The following is a 22,763-nucleotide window of genomic DNA, read 5'->3' on the forward strand; positions in this document are numbered from 1 at the left end:
TTTTAGTGATGCCCATTTCTCATAAATGCATTAAAGTCACTCCATTAAAACTTGATTCTCAGCCAGGCGCAGTGGCGCACGCCTGTAATCCCAGCAGTTTGAGAGGCCGAGGCAGGCGGATCACCTGAGGTCAGGAGTTCGAGACCAGCCTGGCCAAACATGGCAAAACCCCGTCTCCAGTAAAAACACAAAAAAATTAGCTGGGTGCGGTGGCGTGCACCTGTAATCCCACATACTTGGACAGATGAGGCAGGAGAATTGCTTGAACCAGGAGGCGGAGGTTGCAGTGAGCTGAGATCATGCCATTGCACTCTAGCCTGGGTGGCACAGCGAGAGACTCTGTCTCAAAAAAAAACTTTATTCTCAACTGAAAGTACCACCAGTGAGTCTAATCCATTTTGGTACATAGATCATATAAATAGTTCTTAATCGTCTTCAATTTTCTGATCTACATTCAGCAGTGTTTATGGAGACCGATGTACAGATAGGTGCAGGGCAATTACAATGTTAGAAAAAATGTCACACTAGAAGTTCTTTTTAAGTAAGTCTATAAATAAAAAGTTCACCAGTGTTGTTTTCTATAAACCTGTCTTTGGTATAATTAGTATTTCTTTTAATTATTCTACTTTTTACCTTTAGAATCTTCTATTACTGTTTGACATGCCAATTTCAATTCCCTGAATTCCAGTTGTAATACTTTGTTTTCAAGTATTATAAAAATATCTTAATGTTCTTTCTGTAGCAGATCACTCTTTTGGTTCATTGTGTCCAGTTGTGGAGTTTTAAAGTGTTATTTTTCAAGTTGTAATGAGAACTAGAAGGTATTTAAACTTGGCCTTAAAAACCTATTTTGGGCTGGATGCAGTGGCTCACACCTGTAATCCTAGCACTTGGGGAGGCCACGGTGGGCAAATCACTTGAGGCCAGGAGCTGGAGACCAGCCTGGCCAATGTGGCAAAATACTGTCTCCACCAAAAAGACAAAAATTAGCCAGGCATGGTGGTGCCCGCCTGTAATCCCCGCCACTAGGGTGGCTGAGGCAGGAGAATTGCTTGAATCCGGAAGGCAGAGAGGGCAGTGAGCTGAGATTGTGCCATTGCACTCCAGCCTGAACAGCAGAGCAAGACTCTGCCTCAAAAAAAAAAAAAAAAAAAAAAAGGAAATAAAACCTATTTTGAACGATTGGGAATGCAAAGATGGCAGCTACACACCTCCCTGTTTAATTGCTCCAGTCAACAGGAATCATAAATAATTACACAATTTTTTTTTTCTTTTTCCTTCACTTTTTTTGTTCTTTCTTTCTTTCTTTTTTTTTTTTTTTTTTTTTTTTTTTTTCTCAAGACAAGGTCTTGCTCTGTCACCCAGGCTGGAGTGCAGTGGTGCCATCATGGCTCACTGCAACTTCAGTCCCCTTGGCTCAAGCGATCCTTCTGAGTAGCTGGGACTACAGGTGTGTGCCATCATGCCCAGCTAATTTTTTTTTAACTGATATTTTGTAGAGATAGGCTCGCATTATGATGCCCTGGCTGGTCTTGAACTCCTGGCCTCAAATGATCCTCCCTCTTCAGCCTCCCACAATGCTGGGGTTACAGGTGTGAGCCACCATCCCCAGCCACAGTTTCTTTTGACATATGAAGAGCTGGGTGCAATGTCCCGAATCTCAATTCAGAATGCAGATCAGGGGGACTCTTCGAGTCTGGCACCTCCGACCCGCCCAGAAAAACGACTGTGGTATAGAAGAACAGCCTTGTAGGACTTGAACCTTCTCAGGCCTGCCTCTCAAAACAACATGACTTGAAAATGTTTCATTTTTCTTGTATGGTCTCACTTGCCAAACCTCCGAAAGCAATTTGAGAGTAATTTCAACCAAATCTTTTAGCAGGCCTTGTGAAAAATAAATTTAACCTGTTAATTGTGTGCCGTTTGGATTTGTCGTGGCAGCTCAATAAGTAAAAGGTTAAAATGATGGCCACAAGAAGTCAATAAAGCTTGATTATTCCAGTTGAAAATTCATCCATGGGTACTCTTGTGCCTGGCTTTCGTGTTGACCTCATTGCCATATGACCACCATCAATAGCTCTTTATATTTAATCAATTTCCTAAAAAAGCCACACATACACATTTATCGTGTTTGTAGTCTTTTTGTTCCATTATAGTTGATGTAGCCTAGCATTGTAGTTTTTGTGTATGTGAAATGTCTGACATTCTATGCTTTAGTACTTTTTATTTCATTACTTAATTGTGTCACCCCTGCCTGCCTCCCCAACCCCACCGACTGTGACAGTGTTTTTGCAAATGAAACAGTTCAATGAGACCTGGGAATTTCCTATGGCATTTATGTGGTCTCACGCTCGTCTCTCTTTGCCAGATATCATCCGTGTAAGAACCATGCTCAATAGATACATTTTGGAGAATCAGTCATCTCGTTTTCTCATTCACCAATGAGTCTTGAAAGGCCGAATTCAAGAAAACAAGTTTTTAAGATCTTCCTCTCTCAGTCCACAAAAGAAAAAATGGGCTTATTACTGTCACCGCTGCCTTTAATTATGTACAGTCACAATACAATTATCTCCCTATTTGGGTGTTATCTCCCCTGCCAGATCACCAACGCCTCAAAGTGAGAGAGCACAGCTTCTGTTTATTGTTCATCCTTTGAAATGACTTAAAAGGAAACTGAGTACACAGTTGACCCCCTAGCCAGAGGGGATTGATCATGGTCTGGGGCTGGGGAGAGGACTCTGTGATTGTTCCCGAAAGGTCACTCTATCCAGAATGATAAGTCCTCAATTTTTAGAATGTGGTTGTTAGGTAAAGGGATTAATTCAAGGAAGAGATTTTAAGACTGCATCATTGATTTTGTTGTTTTGGATAAGAACATGGAATTGGCTTTTCTGTAAATTGACTGCATTATATAATGCACAGGTTAAAGTGATCCTGCCACTTGAATTCTTTCATGGTTATTTGATTATTTTCAGAATATCTTGACATTTGAAAGGCATACAGACAAAAGCCAATCATGTAAATAATTACATTTAGAGGAGTAAAAGGCAGCCATCAGTCTTTTTTTACTTCACCATTTTTAACCATTTGGATTCAAAGCTGGATTTTATTTCAACTAAATAGAACAGTTATATCCAATTTAATGTGCAACTGTAACCAGTCAGACCCAGAAATTTTGAATAGCATTTGTAATTTTTAATCACAAAATTAATGGCATTAAACTCTAACAGAATAGATTCCATTTGTTAATTTTTTCTAATCAAACTTCAGATATTTATTCATGCCTCAGGTGAGAAATGTCTCACCAGACACCAGTTAAATGAAAAGTAAATCATACCTTTTTTTTTTCTTTTTTTTTTTTTTTTTGAGGTGGAGTCTTGCTCTGTCACCCAGGCTGGAGTGCAGTGGCACAATCTTGGCTCACTGTAAGCTCCGCCTCCTGGGTTTACGCCATTCTCCTGCCTCAGCCTCCCGAGTAGCTGGGACTACAGGCCCCGCCACCTCGCCCAGCTAATTTTTTGTATTTTTAGCAGAGACGGGGTTTCACCATGTTAGCCAGGATGGTCTCGATCTCCCAACTTCATGATCCACCCACCTTGACCTCCAAAAGTGCTGGGATTACAGGTGTGAGCCACCACGCCCGGCCAGTAAATCATACCTTTTTAAAATAGCATTTCACATTAATTATACTTATTTAGTTAACATTGAGGTTATCTATTATTGCATAAGATACTGTTGATTTTAGTTGCATATCATATGCAGGTAACTGCTTGCTTTCTTTTTTTTTTTTCTCTGAAACGGAGTATCGCTTTGTCACCCAGGCTGGAGTGCAGTGGCATGATCTCAGCTCGCTGCAACCTCCACCTCCTGGGTTCAAGCGATTCTCCTGTCTCCGCCTCCTGAGCAGCTGAGATTACAGTGCATGCCATCGTACCCAACTAGTATTTGTATTTTTAGTAGAGACGGGATTTCATCATATTGGTCAGGCTGGTCTCGAACTCCTGACCTCAGGTGATCCACCTGTCTCAGCTTCCCAAAGTGCTAGGATTACAGGCGTACACCACCGCTCCCAGCCACAAGTAACTGCTTTCTTTGTTCTTACCCAAAAGATAAGCCAAAGTAAAATAGAATATATTTGCTACTTAATACCTATGAAACTAGATTGTTCTAATGTATAAAGGAAATTGACCAATATGTTTTATATATTATACAAATGTACAAATATTTTCCTGAGAATCTGGCAATGTTTCTAAAAAGCAGCTCATTCTTTCCTGTTGTTTTCTGATGATAAAAGCCAGTAGTGAGTCAGTGCCACTTCTGAAATGGCAGTCACTACATTAGGATCCTGCAGCAGTGATTCAGCACCAGGTTAGTGACACTCGGCCATGTTACCAGTTGTCACAAAGGGTGGATCAAAAATTATAAAATTAATTTAAAACTATGTATGTGTGCAGTTCTTCTAAAGGTCAGTTTTTCAAATCATAGCAGCAGCCATGAATATTTTTATATCCTTTTACCTGATATCCTTTTACCTTAAAATTACAAGTAATTAATTTTTTAAAAGCTGTATGCGTATATGTGATTATGCAACTGTTTCTAAAGATTAAATATTAAAAACAACCAAAATCAGCAAATGAGCAGTAACAAAGTTTGTAAGATGGAATATTAATAATTGGTGGACTTGATTATAAGTAGAAAGACCAAAACTATGCAAGGGTAATTATAGGCTATCAAGTGACAAAATTATATGATACTATGATTACAACTATGTATTTAAGGAGTTAAATGAAAATATATTGTGTTAGAGTTAGAATGTGTGTGTTTTTTTTTTTTTTAAGGGAATCTCACCCTGTTGCCCAGGCTGGAGTGCAGTGGTGCAATCTTGGCTCACTGCATCCTCTGCCCCACGACAAGGTTCAAGCGATTCTTCTGCCTCAGCCTCCCGAGTAGCTGGGATTACAGGCACCTGCCACCGCACCCAGCTAATTTTTGTATAGCAGCAGAGACAGGTTTCGCCATTTTGGCCGGGCTGGTCTCGAGCTCCTGACCTCAGGTGATCCACCCACCTCAGTCTCCCAAAGTGCTAGGATTATAGATGTGAGCCACTGCTCCCAGCCAGAATGTGATTTTTTTAATTTTGTTTTTTTCGTGTTGTTACAAAGTTGTCTAATACATTTCTGATATGTTTTTGTTGCATCAGCACTTTATGGAGGACTAGAAGGCATCAGTCCATATCCCCAAAATATGGTGTCTTGTTGTACTGTGGTGCCTCTTAACAAATGATTGCATTCATTTGTGGCATTCTAAAAGAGTGACTGCTTTACTGAGAGTCTCTGACCTACTCCCAGAAAGTTATTTACTCTGTGGGGCAGTTCCTTCTGTTGCATCTTATCTGAATACTGAAAACTCTAAGGAAGAAGATGATATTTACCAGTACATAAACTGACATTTTGGCACCTAATCTTTGACTTTAAGAAGCGCCAGAGGACCCATGATGGTTCCAGTGAGCCCTTTGTCTTCTGTGCTTTCGTGGCGAAGTCCTCTTTCAGAGGACACACCACAGCAGCCCCTGCTCCTCAAGTCTCAGAAGGCCTGAACCCATGGTAGCTAGAAATAATAGCTTGACATTCCCACCTCATTTTAAACTGTAATTTTTTTAAAAAAACACTCTTCTTGACCTTTTCTTTGAAGGAGGACCAAAACAGGTAAAACATTGCTCTTCAGTATACCAGTGAATTATTTTGACAATGGCAATCTCCCGAAACAGGCTACCATGTCATCCCTACCCTTTTCTCTTATGTATCTTTGATTGGGTGTCATTGCCAGTCCTTATGGAAATTGGCTTCTGGCCCCCAACAGTCACTGTCTATCGGCAGGACCTATCACATAATTGCTATCTTGAAAGCACCATCTGGGCAGCTCAGTGTTTAAAAAAAAAAAAAAAAAACAGACCTCCTTATTGACTTGAAAGAGCTTACAGTCTAGTTGTAAACAGAAGACATGAAATGACTGAAGAATGTTCTCAAAGCTCAACATGAACAAGTCACATTACAGACATGTGAACGGAACTGAATGCCACAGGACCTTGAACCAATGGGCATCTGGGTCATAGTAGCCAGGTAGATGGCACTGGGTGCCCAAATGGAGTGAGCATGCATGGAAGGAAAAGTGAAGGGCTAGGCACTCATTTAGGGGCGAGGAGTTTGGTAATATAATAAGGATAAAGAACGCTTGCAGATTTCTGGTTGGTGGGTAGCAGAATAAAAATTGTGACTAAGTACGATGGATGGAGGGAGGGAGGGAGAGAGGGAGGGATGGAGGGATGGAGGGAGGGAGGGAGGGATGGATGGATTCATGGATTCATGGATTCATGTTGCCAGGAAGCTGAAGGCAGGACTCTATCCAGGAGGGCCAGGTCAGTGCATGCATAGCTAGGGCGTAAGCTAAGAAAATGGGGAAGACACAGCAAATTCCTGATACTTTACATAAAAGGAGTCTATTGGGTTGTATTTTAAAAGTGTTGAATGTGAGACAAAAATGATGAAGGGTTGGGATCCCTAATGTAGATGAATAGCTTTGTTTCAGGTCCGCCCTGCTAGGCACAGCAGGTCACACCTGTAATCCCAGCACTTTGGGAGACCAAGGCAGGAGGATTTCTTGAGCCCAGGAGTTCAATACCAGCCTGGGCAACATGGTGAGACCCCCATCTCTGTAAAAAATTCAATAATCAACCTGGCATAGTGGCATGCAACTGCAGTCCCCACTACTCAAGAGGCTGAGGTGGGAGGACCGTCTGAGCCCAGGAGGTCTAGGCTGCGGGGAGCCATGATGGTACCACTGCATTCCAGCCTGGGTGACAGAGCAAGACCCTGTCTGAAAAAAAAGAGAGAGACAGAGAGAAAGAATGAAGAAAGGTAACCAAGGAAAGAGCTGGAAGAAATTTTAAGCCTTTAGAAACCGTTGTTGTGGTGGTGTTAGGGACACTCTGTATTAAGGTCAGAGGAAGGAGTCTGAGCTGCTTGTTGGTGTGTAGTAAATAGCTGATATCTGTAGGATGTCTATGCAAATGATTAAGGTAAAAAATTAGGGAACAGTTAGGAGCAGAGATTAGGTTTTTTGATCATTTCTGCTTTGGCTGAGTTAATATGCGGAAGGAAAAGCTAGCTGAAAGTCAAAGGGACACCTAGGTTAATGGTGGAGAGCGAGAAAGGAGACAGTAGAGAAATTGAGGGCTACAGTACAGCTTAGAGCCGCTCACTACCAAAAGAAGAGACCAGCAGAGGTGGCCCTCATTGTCCCCTGAAAGGGATATTGCACCACAGCAGGAAGGGTGGAAGCCATGTGGGAGGAATAAAAATCAAGAGCTTGCGGGAGAAAAATCGTCAAACTACTTTTTTTTTTTTTTTTTTTTTTTTTTGAGACAGTCTCACTGTGTTCCCCAGGCTGGAGTGCAGTGGCGTGATCTTGGCTCACTGTCACCTCCGACTCCCAGGTTCAAGCGATTCTCCTGCCTCAGCCTCCCTAGTAGCTGAGATTACAGGCACCCGCCACCACGCCTGGCTAATTTTGTATTTTTAGTAGAAACGGGATTTTGCCATGTTGGTCAGGCTGGTCTCGAACTCCTGGTCTCAAGCAGTCCACCTACCTTGGCCTCCCAAAGTTGCTGGGATTACAGGCTTGAGCCACTGTACCCAACCCCTCAAGCTACTTACTGTAGTTGAGAAAGAAGGGTGCAGATGACAGGAAAAATAAGTAGTTGAATGCAAAGTGAGATTAAGGTGAGATATTGGGTGGGTGGGTGGGTGGGTTGGTTGGTTGGTTGGTTGGTTTGCTTGCTCGTTTGACTTCAGGAGAAACCTGGATCAGATTGGGCATGAGGAGCGGACACTGAAGCGAGATGACCAAGTGTGAAAGGAGGGTCGTCAGGGACTCAGGGGACCAAGCATGGGGGCAGAGTCCTCCTTGAAGAATGGCCCCTTGGCCCAGGCCTCTGGGGTTTGTTCGCTGGTCAGCCTGTATGTGGACACTGGCTTGGCAGAAGTTGAGGACAAGAATATTTCTGAGAGCTGGTGAAGGAAGACTCTTGGGCTGGCATTACGGGTGGGCTTCGGGAAAGCAGGAGATAGAATTGAGGAAGTTCCTGGCTAGTTCCTTCTCCTTGCTTAGTCTGTCTCCAGCTTCCAAGATCAGCATTGTGGAGAATGCTAACGTCTCAAGGTTAAATTTTACCCCGGAGTCTAACTGAATTTAACTTTTACATTTTGTTTGTTTGTTTCTAATGTTTCAAAACCCTGTTTTACCCAAAGCTATTTACAGTTTCTGTTGGGTTGGGATCCCTAACATAGATGAATAGCTTTGTTTCAGGTCGGCCCTGCCTGGAGCCCCTCCTTCCCACCAGTTACCTTTATGGGTACATATGGTTTGGCTTAGAATACCAGTAAAACTCCAGTAGACACAGCTGAGGTGCTCTTTTTAGTTTCTGAAGGATTTTCAGTGCAGTGTCCTATCCCAGCGTCAGGACAATGGAGGAAGCCCGTGAGGCCTCCAGCTCATCAGTGGCAGAGCCAGCTTCAGGGCCGCTGTGGCTCTCCAGCCGCATTGCACTGCTGCCTTCCTCGTTAGGAAGAAAGCTGAATTAGGTGACCTCCAGTCCAGCCTTCCAAGTAAGGCTTCTGTGAATCCATGGCTGTAAGTATTTGAATATCATATAAAGAAGGTGAAGGTCAGTGGAGACTAGAACCTGGAGGAGAAGCTTCATGGTGGAGGGGACTTGAAGTGCACTTTGAAAGGTTCGTGGGCATGAGAAGGGCAGGATGCAGGGAGAGTTCCTGGGCTAAGGGACATGTGAGCAGGAATTAGTATCGAAGGTCGAAGGTCGTGGATAGAAAGGGGGTGGCCTGAAACCCAGCCTGAGGCGATGGCGGCCAATGGGAAGGTGGGGTCTCATGACAGAGAACCCTGATAGAGACAAGACTTGGATAGTGTCAAGAATGTCTGAACAACAGGGCAACCTGAAGAAAGTGACATTTCGGGCCGGGCACAATGGCTCACGCCTGTAATCCCAGCACTTTGGTAGGCCGAGGCCAGCAAATCACTTGGTATCAGGAGTTTGAGACGAGCCTGGCCAACATGATAAAACCCCATCTTTACTAAAAATATAAAAATTAGCTGGGTGTGGCGGTGTGCCCCTGTAATCCCAGCTACTTGGGAGGCTGAGGTAGGAGAACCACTTGAACCTGGGAGGTGGAGGTTGCAGTGAGCCAAGATTGCACCACCCACTGCACTCCAGTCTGGGTGACAGAGCAAGACTCCGTCTCAAAAAAAAAAAAAAAAAAAAAAAAAAAGAAAGTGGGTTTTAGGAAACTTCACCTGGCAGTCGTACACAGGAGAGAGAGCTAGGGACAGGCTTGTCAACCCTGGTATATGGCCCGAGTGGTAAACTCAACCTGAATGTGATTGATTCCCAAGGAAATTTCTTACAGGATTTCTTTGGCAAGTGGTTTATAAGCAACTATAGAAAGACCACAGGGTACCCATGTGACCTCACTGAGGATAAAGGCATGCCAAATGAATCCCATTTATTTTCTTCATAACATTCTCAGAGAGTTCTGGCAGGGAAATAACAGACAAATCCTTACCTTTATACAGTGCTTTCCTGCTAAAAGTACATTCTAAATTTCAACTAGGCATTTGACAAGTGTGTGAAATTCTATGAGCAAGATGGAGAAACGCAGATTGGAGAGTAGTGCCGCTGGCTGGATTTTAGCTAAGGACTGTACTCAAAGAGCGTGGATTAAAGAGGGCGAAGTCCCTTGTAGATGCTGCAGAAATCTATGTGAGTGAATTGAATGAAGACATAAAAGGCTTTTTAGCACTTTTGTGGGTAACACCCTTTGGAAGAATAAATAAGATCCCAGATGAGGGAATCACAATTGAAAAAGATCTCAATAGAGGACAGAAGCGAAGCTGAACATAAAACATGTGGTGAGAATAATATAGTCTTAGCAAGTATGTTTTAAAAATCAATTAATGTGAAAAACCTGAAATGATATTAAAAGACTCTGGGAGGAGGGAAAGGCTTTGGGGGAGATAGTTGTATAAGGATGAATGGTTAGTATCAGATGGCTGTCAAAAGGGTTAATGCAATCTTAGGAGAGTAAGAAAAACAGTATTTAGAGCAAGCTTGTCCAGCCTGCAGGCTGCATGCAGCTCAGGACAGCTTTGAATGTGGCCCAACACAAATTCCTGAACTTCCTTAAAACATTGTGAGATTTTTTTGTGTATGAATTTTTTTTTTAACTAATCAGCTATCATTAGTGTTAGTGTATTTTATGTGTGATGCAAAACAATTCTTCTGATTAGAGCAAGGGAGATAATGGCCCCATTGTGTTATGTTACATGTGGTACATTTTTATATTCATTTTATTGTGGGAGGGCCGTTACACTTTTGATGTGAAGGGTAACAGAAGGATCTGGGGATGTGTTTGAGCGTGGAGAAGAAAGGAGAAGACGCCAAGGTTCATGACCACTGTCTTCAAGTATGTAAAAGGTTGCCATGTTGAAGACACCACAGATGGGAGGATTTGTCCTGCACTTCTCCGGTGGGCACACTTAGGGCATTCTAAGCTGGGCAGATGTTTGACTTCATGAGCAGCTCATCCGTGGAGAGCAGAACAGGTTTGGTGTACAGCTGTCAGGGATTCTGTAGAAGAGACGCTTATATTGGGTGTCGGATCGTTCTCAGGGTTTCCAGTGTGTTAAGTATTACCCAGTGGTGTGCCGGAGCCAGTTCATACCAGCTTGCAGGAGCCGGTTGTTAAATAATCAGGATTTTTAAGGGCTAGTAGTTAAAATGTTGTTTGCTTGAAATGGGCCATGGAGGCAGTATTTATACCAAGGAAATTGACAATAGATCAACCCCACCCCTCTCCCCCCAGTGTCAGCGTGCCAGCATACCACCCGGGTTATCCATAATAAAAAGGTGTCTATTAGAAGCCGGGATTCTCTGGAATGTGGAAGAGCAGATGGGGGTGGGAACATCCATGTGCATGTTCTTTGGAGTTTTCAGATTCTGTTTCCTTGTTAATGGTGCGTAGCTCCCCTTTGGTGCTCATACCACTTCCTATCTCCTGCCAAGATCTGGGGCCTGTGAGTTTCTCTGTCACTGGATCTGCCAGGAAAACGCAGATATCTTCTGTTGCTTGGAATAATTCTTTCCTTGTTATGCATCTAGACTGGCTAGCCCTCTGTGAGAGGTGCCTCCCACCTCATTCTTAGCACTAGCCTCGAGGACTGTGAATATCAGATGAATTCAAGCAGTGAAATAGGATTTGGAAACACCTGGGCTGTTGAGAACAAGTGATTATCGGAGCAAGGTCCAACCCACAAATATAACAAAGCCCCGCAGGCCATATGGCAATAACAGCCCAACCGATGGGGACTTGGGGTTGACGTCAGATCAGCCTGTCCCCATGCTGCCTGGGCAGAGAGCAAACAATGACTTTATTTCTGTCATTTTTATCTCCCTTATTTCTTTGTAAAAAGGATTTAAATAAAGTCTGAGTCATGATGTAACCAGGAAAAGCAAATGTCCTGTGGTATACATGATAGGCAAATTCAGCTGTGGTCATGCAAATTGTATTTGAGTTTGGTTGAGGCTCTAATTAAAAAAAAAAAAAAAAAAAGCTGGTTGTTTTTACTTTTCTTAGTTGCCTACTGTGTTCCATTTGAAACCCTAAAGGCTTTGCCATTTTCCCCAAGGATGCCTACTTCCCACTCTTTCCTTTAGTAGTTTCCCAAGAAACAGACAAGAACACCCTTGACCAGTGAGGCTACAACCAGATATGAGCTTCTCAAACTGTGGGAGGCCATTCCAGTAAAGTGTGTATTGCCAGCCAGTGAACTGTTTATTTTTGATAAAAGGTTTTCTTGGCAAAACAACCCGCCCAAAGGTGATTTTTGAACCATGGAACAACTCTGAATTTCAAAATTCAAATTATAAGTAAGAGAGTTGAAGTATAGGGGCTGCATTTAATATGCAGTTATATATTGGGAAGCTATAAATAGGTCTATTTTTGGAGAGACTAAACCCAAGTAAAGATTAGCTATATGCCTGTATGATGGTGGCATACGTAGAAGGGTCAGGGAGAACTGAATAAAGAAAAGAAAGAAATAACCCTAATTTTCTAATAGGGTGTCAGGAAGAAAAGAGCAGAAACGAGGGAGAGTGCAGCTCTAGCCAGCCAGAAATTCATGGACTGGAGACACACCCTTTAAAGGAAGGGTCTGTGGCATAGGCCAAGGACAGGGAATAAAGAGAAAACTGAATTCCTGCTGCAGAGACTACAGAATAGCAGCAGCAGAGGTGACAGTGACGACCATATTAACCAGAGTCCAGACCTGGGACAGTAATAGCCCAAGCAGGAATCTCTCTCTAGCCATGCACAAGCTGCAGCTGCAGCCAGGGGTCTGTGCTGGGTCCTCTGGCCAGAGCTCTGACCCCGCAGCTCAGGGCCAGGGAACCCACTGAAAAGATGGACTCAAGAAAGGCCGCTACTACTTGAAGGGTGCAGAAAGAGTCGGATGTCATTAAATCATGCCTGTTGAATCTTCAGCTGTGTGAAATGGCTTATCTGTGAATGCTTTTAGAGTAGAAAATTTGGTCTGAATGGCCTAATTGTGATGCGTGGCAGGGAAAAGGTTAAGACAAGAGACAGTCCCAGGAAAGAAGTAGGGCAGTGAGGGACATGTGGACACAAGGGGCATAGAAAAGCAACGGAGTTCATTAAGGTAGTGCTCCTCAGTGAAAAAATCCCTCCCGGCCCCCTTGCAGCAGAGACAGGGCCCTATTGTTTTTGGTCAGCCAATACCAATACCACATGCCGTCGGCCTCAGTGAGAAATCTGTCCATCAGTCAGTGTTTAGCCTTCCCCAGTGAGGGTTCCCAGGGAGAATTAAGCCCTCCTGCTTTAAGACATCCATTGTAATGAATCGGCTCCTCTCCTGGCCACTGAGAGTGGTATATAGGAAGGTTACAGTCACACAGATCGCTTTCTGTGTTCTGTAGTTCAGATAGAAAACCCTGGTTGAGAAAGACTGGTAGTGCAGTGACCCAGAACTGGCCTTCCAATATAAAATCAGCACGCACTTCAGCAACCTGGGGTTTTGCCTGAAGGAGATGGCAGGAAGCAGTTGTAATAAAAGGGCACTTGGAATTAGGATGTACAAAACAAGATCTTATCCCCACCTTCACAGCGCCTCCCAACTCTGCCGTACCTACCAGAACTCTGATTGTCCCCTTTTCCTGCTTAGGTTATATATTGTCAAAGACTCTTCTCTGTCCAAATTTCTGGTATTTGGTTTATAAAATAAGCTAAAGTAGTGTGGGCATTAAATTAGTTTCTATGGAGAAAATTTTGGTTTCACTTTCCTACTTCTCATGAAGTCACTTTCCATGAAAATAATTCAGTGGAATTGAAAACTCTTGACTCATCTTCATTTCATAACATGGCCATTTGTGTAGCATATATACATTGAATGATTTGAGTGAGTGAATGAGTTAATTAAACGTACAATGAAGTTTGTCAAATATGTCAACACTCTGTTGGTCTTTTCCCCTGTTCATTCTTTTTTTTTTTTTTTTTTTTTTTTTTTTTGAGACGAAGTTTCACTGTTGTCACCCAGGCTGGGGTGCAGTGGCACGATCTCTGCTCACTGCAACCTCCGCCTCCTGGGTTCAAGTGATTCTCCTGCGTCAGCCTCCGGAGTAGCTGGGATTACAGGCACACACCACCCCGCCCAGCTAATTTTTCTGTTTTTAGTGGAGACGGGGTTTCACCATGTTGCTCAGGCTGGTCTAGAACTCCTGACTTCAGGTGATCCCCTGTTAATTCTTAAGGTGATCAAGTGGGAATGGCTGCTACCATCTTACGACTGAGGGAACTTAGGCTCATAACATTTAAGTGACTCAACCAGGAACACAAAGTACATAGTGACAAGGTCATGTGGAGAACCCAGGTCTCCTGATCCCTATGCAGACCTCTTAAAGGGCATCTGGAAGGATAGTGGCCAGTCACATGGTATGACACAAAATAAGTCAATCAGTTGTGTTTTCATGAGCACCTATTATGTGACACTGTGTTCAGTGATACGGCTGTCCAAGAAAAGAAGATGCTGTGTTTCTGGGTTTTTTTAAATCAAGAAGCTTATAGGTTAATTGGAGAGATAACTGCTACACCGAGAAACAAGTGCCTGGCATGACTCTTACAGTTTAATGGAAGGTGTGTGAAGGGAAAGAAGAGCCTTCTGGAAGGCACCAAAAAGTTCCTCAGGAAGAACTGAAACTGAACATTGTGCAGAGATAGCACTGGGTCATTCCAGAGGCCAATGAGAGTAACGGTCTACCCAGGCAGGGGATTATGGCCAAGAATCATTTGGGTGGAGGCAGAATGTGCTGGTCCTGTCTCTATCTGGAGATGTGCACCTGAAGGTGAAGTCTGATAAGCTCAGCATAGATAAGTCCTGGGGATTTGAAACCAACACAGTGAAAAATCGAATGGACGAGGTCTGAAGGGACATTTGGGTCAACACAAGCCACCCTAACAGCGCAATCCCTACCTAGCATGCCCCGGTGAATGCTGTCTAACAGAAGACTCTGACTGACATAGCACCTCCCACGGAGGGTCAGCGTCCAAGGTGGATACAGTGCAGTGCAAGGCTCTTGACTTCAGCAGAAGCCTGGGTGAGCTGTCGGGGGACTGCTAATAGAAGCGGAGGTAGAACTTGTAGGCCGGGCATGGTGGATCACGCCTGTAATCCCAGCACTTTGGGAGGCCAAGGCTGGAGGATCATTTGAGGTCAGGAGTTCGAGACCAGCCTGGCCAACGTGGTGAAACCCCATCTCTACTAAAAATACAAAATTTAGCCAGGCATGGTGGTGCAAGCCTGTAACCCCAGCTACTTGGGAGGCTGAGGCAGAAGAATCGCTTGAATCTGGGAGGCAGAGGTTGCAGTGATCCAAGATTGTGCCATTGCACTCCAGTCTGGGTGACAGAGCGAGACTCCATCTCAGAAAAAAAAAAAAAAAAAAGTGGAGGTAGAACTGAACTCTGAGGATGTTTAGGATTTGAATAAGAGAAGGAGAGCGTATCACAGATGAAAAAAGCAACATGCACACAAGTGTCAAGTAAGGAGAGTATTGCCATGGTGTGCACAAATGACAGGGAAGGGTCAGACCTAAAAGAAGAGGATGTTATGAACTGAACACGGAAAAACATGATGGGGTAAAGAAGGGCAGCTCTGGGGCCTTGGGAGTAATTAGAATTTGGATTCCGTGTGATAGGCAAGTTGGTTCTTGAGGAAAGCTGTGGGATGATAAAAGTGAGTCAGGCAGCAGACTGTAAATTGGATTGGACGGAGGGAAAGATTAGAGGCAGAGAAACTGGGCAAGAGACTATTTCAGTTATCTGGCCCAGGCCAAGGGAGTAGTGGCATTGAGAATAAAGAAGAAAAAGTGACTATGAGGTACATCCCCAAAAGAAGGCAGAAACGCAAGAAATAAAGGCAAATGCGACAAGCAAAGATGACTCTTGAGCATCCTAATTTTGGAGATGAAAAAGTAATGGTTCTGCTGGAATAAGTGGGGCGAGCTGGAAAGGAGCCCCATTTTGTGGGGGTGGAGGGATGTGATGACTTCACTTTGAGGCATCCAATTAGAGATACTTAAGTCAATGAGAATATGGTCCTAGGAGAGATCAGGGCTGAGAATGCATCCACCTGGTGGTAGATGCCTGGCAGTCAATGAGTTCACCATGGAGGTGGACCACGGTACAGAGTGAGGGAGCGGGAGAAGGAAGAGGAGAGAGAAGAATGATGGGAGAAATGAGCAGACACCAGCAGAACACATTAGCAACCCTGAGGGGACTTGGAAAGCGAATTGAGGTCAACAGGGTCAGTTATCAAAGAGAGGCAAGGCTGAGGATGAGAACCAAGGGAAGGCCCGTGGGTCCCAAAAGCAGCTTGGTGGTGATGTGTGAGTGCAGCCTCTCCAGCTTCCCTGGCACAAGCCTCCTCATCCATGGTTAAATCATCATCCAATTATCATATAGGCCTCCTGACTCGCCTCCCCACCCCAAGCCTTCTTGACCTTAATTCATTCTCCAGTTGCCCATCACAAGGGTACCCTTCCCTTAAAGTCATAACCACAATCAATCGTTATGTTTCCAAAATACAAATGTAATCATACATCTTCACTTGGACTTGTGGGTTGCTTAGGAGATGAAAGAGGGATGCGTAGACCCCTCACTTGTGCATCCATCAGTGCAGGGCGGCGAGCAGGGACAAGCAGTGCTACCTTAAAGGAAGAAGGAGAGAAAGGGCCAAGGAGAAAAGAAAAAGGAAGTAAGCATGTCAGAAGCAAGAGCCAAGAAGACCCTGCCATGTGGGATAAGCGGAAAGACTCCAGAGGAAGACAGAGTTGCTGTGCAGGTTCCCACATGCCTTCTGTCTACAGACACCTGCAGAACTGCAGGCAGCAGCCTCCTTGCCTGGCGGGAGCCTCTTGCACAGGGCCTGCCCATTCACTCTCTACTGGCTCCATTGCAGCTTACATCTTTGTCCCAAAAGGAAGACTGACATTTCTTTGTTTATCGTAACTTGCTTCGCTTGCTCTGAATTTATTTGTGTGCCTGCTTAACCCTTCCCTGAACTATCTCCTGGTTTGTATTTGTCATGACTCTGGTCCCTTAACTGACTGTGATCCTCGTCATCAACTCTGCACCTTATGGGCACTGAGAATTCAGTAACTGGCTCATCAGTACCTCAGCTCCAGGTTGGGGACCCTAATTCCTACAGACACTTTCTTATCCAAGCGAATTCCCCCCACAGTCAGAGCAGCCCTTCATGTGAATTAGCTATTTTCTATTGCTCTTTGTCGCCTGTGAATATGTAATTGCATGGGATCGGGAGGAAAGCAGTGATAGAATCCTAGAATCGTGTGTTGGCAAGGACTTTAGAAATCACCCTATTCAACCTCCCACTCGCAGGAATCCCTTCAACAGCTTTTATTTAACTTATTAATAGCTTTTCTCTTGATTTAAAATGTTCCCAAAAATAAATATTGGGTAGGTGATCCAAGGAGTAGTTTGAGAGTTGCTATTACCAGGAATATCATAATGAACAAGCCTCTTCTTAAGCACTCAGAATTTGGCTGGACTCGTGAGCATCCATGTTGCACTTTGTCCTTCCCGTCTGAGTTTTATCATCTTGCTACTGACTGCACCCCCACCATGGAGACAGCGCTTGGAGTTTTCATAGGGGCTCGGTGAAGCCTCAAGCCCATACCACCATAAGGACTCCATGCTTCCTAAATGCATTAAGCAGTTCCAAAGATGTGTTTTTTGGCTTGGGGTTTTTGGGCTGTTTATGTTTGTTTGTTTTTGAGATAGGGCCTTGATCTGTCGTCCAAGGTGGAGTGCAGTGGCGTGATCATGACTCACTGTGGCTTGAACCTCCTAGGCTCAAGCAGTACTCCTGCCTCACCCTCCCGAGTAGCTGGGACTATAGGTGTGCACTGCCACACCTGCTAATGTTTTGATTTTTTCGTAGAGACAACGTCTCGCTATATTGCCCAGGCTGGTCTCAAATTCCCAGGCCCGAAGGATCCTTTTGCCTCCGCTTCCCAAAATGCTGGGATTACAGGCATGAGCCACTGTGCCTAACCTCAAGTATGTGTTTTTAATGATGTTTAAGAGCCTCACTTGTATAGCAGCAGCTCTTATGTGTATCTCATGCTGTTAAACCTATAGGAACAGGGACCTGCCAGCCCCTGTGTCACTGAGGCTCTGTTTTGCTGCTTTATCATTCAACAAGCTGGGCTGCACATACACAAACCTGTCTCTGTAGTAAAGAAACAGTTTTGGCTGGGCACAGTGGCTCACGCCTGTAATCCTAGCACTTTGGGAGGCCGAGGCGGGCAGATCACTTGAGGTCAGGAGTTTGAGACCAGCCTAGCCAAGATGGTGAAACCTCATCTCTACTAAAAATACAAAAATTAGCTGAGCCTGGTGACGGGCACCTTTAACTCCAGCTAGTCAGGAGGCTGAGGCAGGAGAATCACTTGAACCTGGGAGGTGGAGCTTGCAGTGAGCTGAGATCATGCCACTGGCCACTGCACTCCAACCTGGGCGACAGAGCAAGACTCCATCTCAAAAAAAAAAAAAAAAACCGTCTCGAGGAGGCCAGAGGAGCATGTTTTGTTCCCCCTACCTTTGGAAAGAAAAAAACATTGTACAAGTGGAAAAGCTTCACTAATGCAACATAAAACTTGGCGATTTTCATCACACGGGGTCAACTAATCCCAGACTGTGCTTCTTGAAGCAGTGGAAGCTGATTTCCTTTGCTCGCTTATCACCTGTGCCTCTCAATGGCCTGTCTCTAACAGGAGGCAGAGGCCTCCTTCCAGAGGTCCATGGGTCAGACTTTCACCATACGAGGTGGCGGTGTGGGAGGTGTGATTTGCCCCATAAGATCTCTAAATCCACCACCCATTCTGTAACACTTGATAGTCCTCAGCACTGCATTTTCTAGTTACTCATGTTTAGAGACAAATGTCCCTTTGTCTGTAGTTGCTCTCTGAAGAAATCAAAGAGCAGCTGTTGTCCTGCCTCAGCACCGTGGCATAGGAGGTCCAGAGTTATTATCAAGGATGACGGTGACGCTGTTTCTGCCCTGGTGCCACTTGCCCCTTGGTCCTGCTGCCCTAGCCCTTGTGTCACTTCCTTGTTCTCCTGAACAGTCTTTTTTTTTTTTTTTTTTGAGACAGAGTCTTGCTCTGTCACCCAGGCTACAGTGCAGTGGTGTGATCTCAGCTCACTGCAACCTCTGCCTCCCAGGTGAAAGCCATTCTCGTGCCTCGGCCTCCTGAGTAGCTGGGATTACAGGCCCCCACTACCATGCCCGTCTAATTTTTGTATTTTTAGTAGAGGCGGTCTTTCACCATGTTGGCCAGGCTGGTCTCGAACTCCTGACCTCAAGTGATCCACCCACCTCGGCCTCCCAAAGTGCTGGGATTACAGGCGTGAGCCACCGTGCCCAGCCCTGAACAGTCTTCTTTGTGTTTTCCTGCCTCTGTACCTTCGTTGATGATGTTTTCTTACCTGCAGTGCCCTCTCCCTTCTCTCAGCTCTGAAGTCAGTGGTCCCTAAAGATTCTATTTAAATTCTGCCTCCTTGAATTCTCTCCTGTTCTTCCCAGCCTGGAGTGGAGTCCACTGAGGTCTACTAGAGTTCAAGTTCCATGAGAGCAGAGACTGTCTTTTTTTGTTCACTGCCAAATACTTACTGCCCAGCACCTAATGGATGCTCAATAAATGTTTATTGAATGAGAGAGATTGATCCCTCTAATCGTAGCTGGCATCTGACATTCATGATTTCTGTCCATATTCCTTTTTCTATACATGTACACGAGATGATAAGCTTCTTGAGAACAGAAACCATGACTTTATATCACCTTCTAGCAGAGTCTTGAACATGCTGGGAGCTCAATAAATATCGGTGATTGAACTTACTACATAATCACTCAATAATCCAATCATGTTCTGCAAGCTCAGGGGAAGGGGGAAGCAGGTGGAATGCCTTCCTCCTGCTGTCTTATATAAAGCCACTCTTGAGCAGCATCTTATGCAAACACAAGGCCCCATTCTCCCCCAACCCAGCACTTGCCCACCTAGGAAGGATATTCTCAAGAGCATGAGGCTGTTGACATCACATTCCTTTTCCAAAAATATGCAAAGGACTATAGAATTGTTCAAGAAGCAGTGATCCCGTGCTTGGCTACTTAATTCCTGAGTAAGCCACTCTGAAAACTGATTATGATCCTGTTTCAAATGGAGAATTGGGAGAAGGCCAATAAAGGGTATATTATTGTATCTTGTAGGAGGGAAGAATCCGGCAGATATTCACTGAGTTATGGCGCCAGAGCCTTCCTCTGTAATGTTATTGTAAATAATTGTTAGAGTAGAAAGCCAGATCGGCAAAGCAAGACTCCAGCATTGCACTTCCTCTCCACGGAGGTCTTATATAACGAAGCCCTTCATAAACAAACGTTGCAGAAACTTAACATCGGATCTCTCCTATTACAGTTCACACTGTGTAATGTAAAGTGGAATAATCGTTTTACATTCCTTGTAAGTTCTAAGAAGTTCCTTCTGGGGCAGCTGTTTACTAACCCTTTTTTGTTTGTTTAATAAAAGAAAACAAGTTGTGTCCCCTCCTCAGTGCCCCCACTAGAGAGCGAAACACAGTAATTCCGTATAAGTATTTCATTTGTCCCCCTCCAGCTCACCTGTCTCCTAGGAGTCACGAACTCAAGTGCCTCCCGGGCTAGGCAGGCGATCAGTGAGCTAGTCATGGTTAAGGCCTGCATCTGGTGACACACACGTGCAGAGGGCAGCGTTGTCCAGCCCCAGGTCATTGTGGACAAGAACTGACAAGTGGCCCAGAGTTACCAGAGCTTTTGATTTTCAGCAGGAAATCCAAACATTTAGGAATATCACCTGAGTTCTAAATGTTAATAGCTAGTTGAAAAAATTTATTATCTATGCAGGCCAAAGAGTGTCTGTCTCAGGTTCATCCTGTGGGATAGCAGTTTGCAAACTTCATGCCATCCGTTCAGTCTTGCCTGCATTTGGGTGCTTGGAAGTCCTCCTCAGGCCTCATTTTCCTTGTGCCTCCTACCTTTTTAGAATGTGCTTCGTTGGTTCCCATCAGGGCAGGGCAGGGGCTGGATGGAGGACCCATTGCTGTGTTGGGTATCAGGCGGTGCTCACCTAAGGCTTGTCGGTAGCACAAGTCTAGAGCTTCTCTGCGTGCTCCCTCCCCTCTTAGAGATGCCCAATGAATATCTGTCACTGCATAATGAAGTACCTCAAAATTCCATGGCTGACACAATAAACATTATCTCACAGTTGCTATGCTCCAGGAATTTGGGAGCAACATGACAGGACACTTCCCACTCAAGTTCTGTCACGAGGTGGCAGTGAGCTCTCAGCCTGGGCTGCCGTCACCCAAGGGCGTGACTGGGGCTGGAGGGTCCTCTTCCCAGGTGGGTCACTGTTGTGGCTGGCAAGCCAGTGCTGGCTGTTGGCCAGAGGCCTGGGTTCCATCCACATGGATCTCTCCACAAGGCCATTGATTGTCCTCTTCCGGAGTAAGTGATTCAAGACAGAGCAAAGCAGAAGCCACACGTTGTCATTTCTACACTGTCTTATTGGTTACACAGGCTTGCCCTTTTCCATGTGAAAGGGGACCACACCAGGGTGTTGACTTCCAGGAGGACTGGGTCCTCAGGGGCCATCTTAGGGGCTGGCTGTCACAGCTATAATCATAGCCCTCAGTCAGTCCCTTATAAACAAATGGTCCAACCCTGAGAATAGTTAAAAAAAAAAAAAAAAAAAACCCAAGGGAATAAAATATATGTCATAGTGATTTGCACCTAATATTTAGCTCACTTACTATTGTGTTCCTAAGATCAGCTTCAGAAATTAAATATCCTTTTTTTTTTTTTTTGAGATGGAGTCTCACTCTGTCTCCTAGGCTGGAATGCAATGGCGCGATCTTGGCTCACTGCAATCTCCGCCTCCTGGGTTCAAGCGATTCTCTTGCCTCAGCTTCCTAAGTAGCTGGGATTACAGGTGCATGCCACCACACCCAGCTAATTTCTGTATTTTTAGTAGAGATGGGGTTTCACCATGTTGGCCAGGCTGGTCTGGATCTCCTGACTTCAGGTGATCCGCCCACCTTGGCCTCCCAAAGTGCTGGGATTACAGGCGTGAGCCACCATGCCTGGCCTAAATATCGTATTTTTTATATCCCATCTTAGAACTGTCTTCCCTGAATGTGTCTCAAATCACTTTTTAAAAATATATTTTAAAATCGTACCCATACCACCTCTTCAAGCGATAGACTGAGGTGTACCAAACAGAAGAACTCTTGCTTCTCAAGGGAACCCTTTCGCTTGTTGCTTACCCCTGTATGCTTCCAGGGATATTCCTAGGTCTCTCAGTTGCCCGAGCAACTAAGTCTAACCAACTTCTCTACTAAACCTAATGTTTTGTAAAGATTTGAAAGGAAAATCATCCTGAACAAAGAGTAGTCCCTGCTTTGGTATACCAGAAGCACTTGTGAAGACAGGTGGCCTCAGAAGTTTTCTGGGACCTCTGAATTGGTAGGAGAGGGGCACCAGTTAATCAGAGGCACAGACAGGGAGGAGCAGGGTTGCTCCTGTTCCTGCCGCAGTATCCACTTCTGGGACCCACTTTCCAACTCACCTCCCAACTCAAACAGTAGGAGACACACACACACGCATACCCTCGGGCTCTACGTCACCTTTACCTCCTTCAAGACCACCCTTAATATTCATTTTAACTAGATTTCGCCTGAATAAAAATGTGAAGGGGAAGGAAAGGTGCCCAGTGTGTTTTCCCCTAGGAAAATGCTTACTGGTAACGAGTCTTATTTGCTCAATAAACAAAACCTTAGGCTGGGAACTGAAGGTCAGCACGGGCAGCATCCACGGCTGTGCGTCGGGGCTCTGGGGCCCTGTAACATTTGCACGTGTACCTGGGGGAAGGGGTGCAGCATTGGCCCGCCCCCCGCAGCTGCCCGCCGCGGCAGTGGTCACTGAGTCGGGGTGTGGGGAGGTGGAAATGAAATGCATAATTCATAGGCCGCGGTGACGTGCAGTCTGTGGGAGGGGTGGTAATTACA

General features: G+C 44.9%; 1 protein-coding gene and 1 long non-coding RNA gene across 10 annotated transcripts in view; one reads left to right on the forward strand and one right to left on the reverse strand.

The window, feature by feature from the left end:
- The window catches only part of LOC103883286, a 43,314-nt gene extending 22,498 nt beyond the window's left edge, over window positions 1-20,816 (reverse strand). The window contains exon 1 of the long non-coding RNA XR_645483.4: window positions 20,733-20,816. This is a non-coding gene — a long non-coding RNA (uncharacterized LOC103883286). The remainder of the gene's footprint in view (window positions 1-20,732) is intronic.
- Window positions 1-22,763, forward strand: part of HIPK2 (homeodomain interacting protein kinase 2) — a 219,002-nt gene that overhangs the window by 107,602 nt on the left and 88,637 nt on the right. The window lies entirely within an intron of this gene.

This window comes from Papio anubis, chromosome 4 (assembly GCF_008728515.1).
Source record: "Papio anubis isolate 15944 chromosome 4, Panubis1.0, whole genome shotgun sequence".
Taxonomy (NCBI): domain Eukaryota; kingdom Metazoa; phylum Chordata; class Mammalia; order Primates; family Cercopithecidae; genus Papio; species Papio anubis.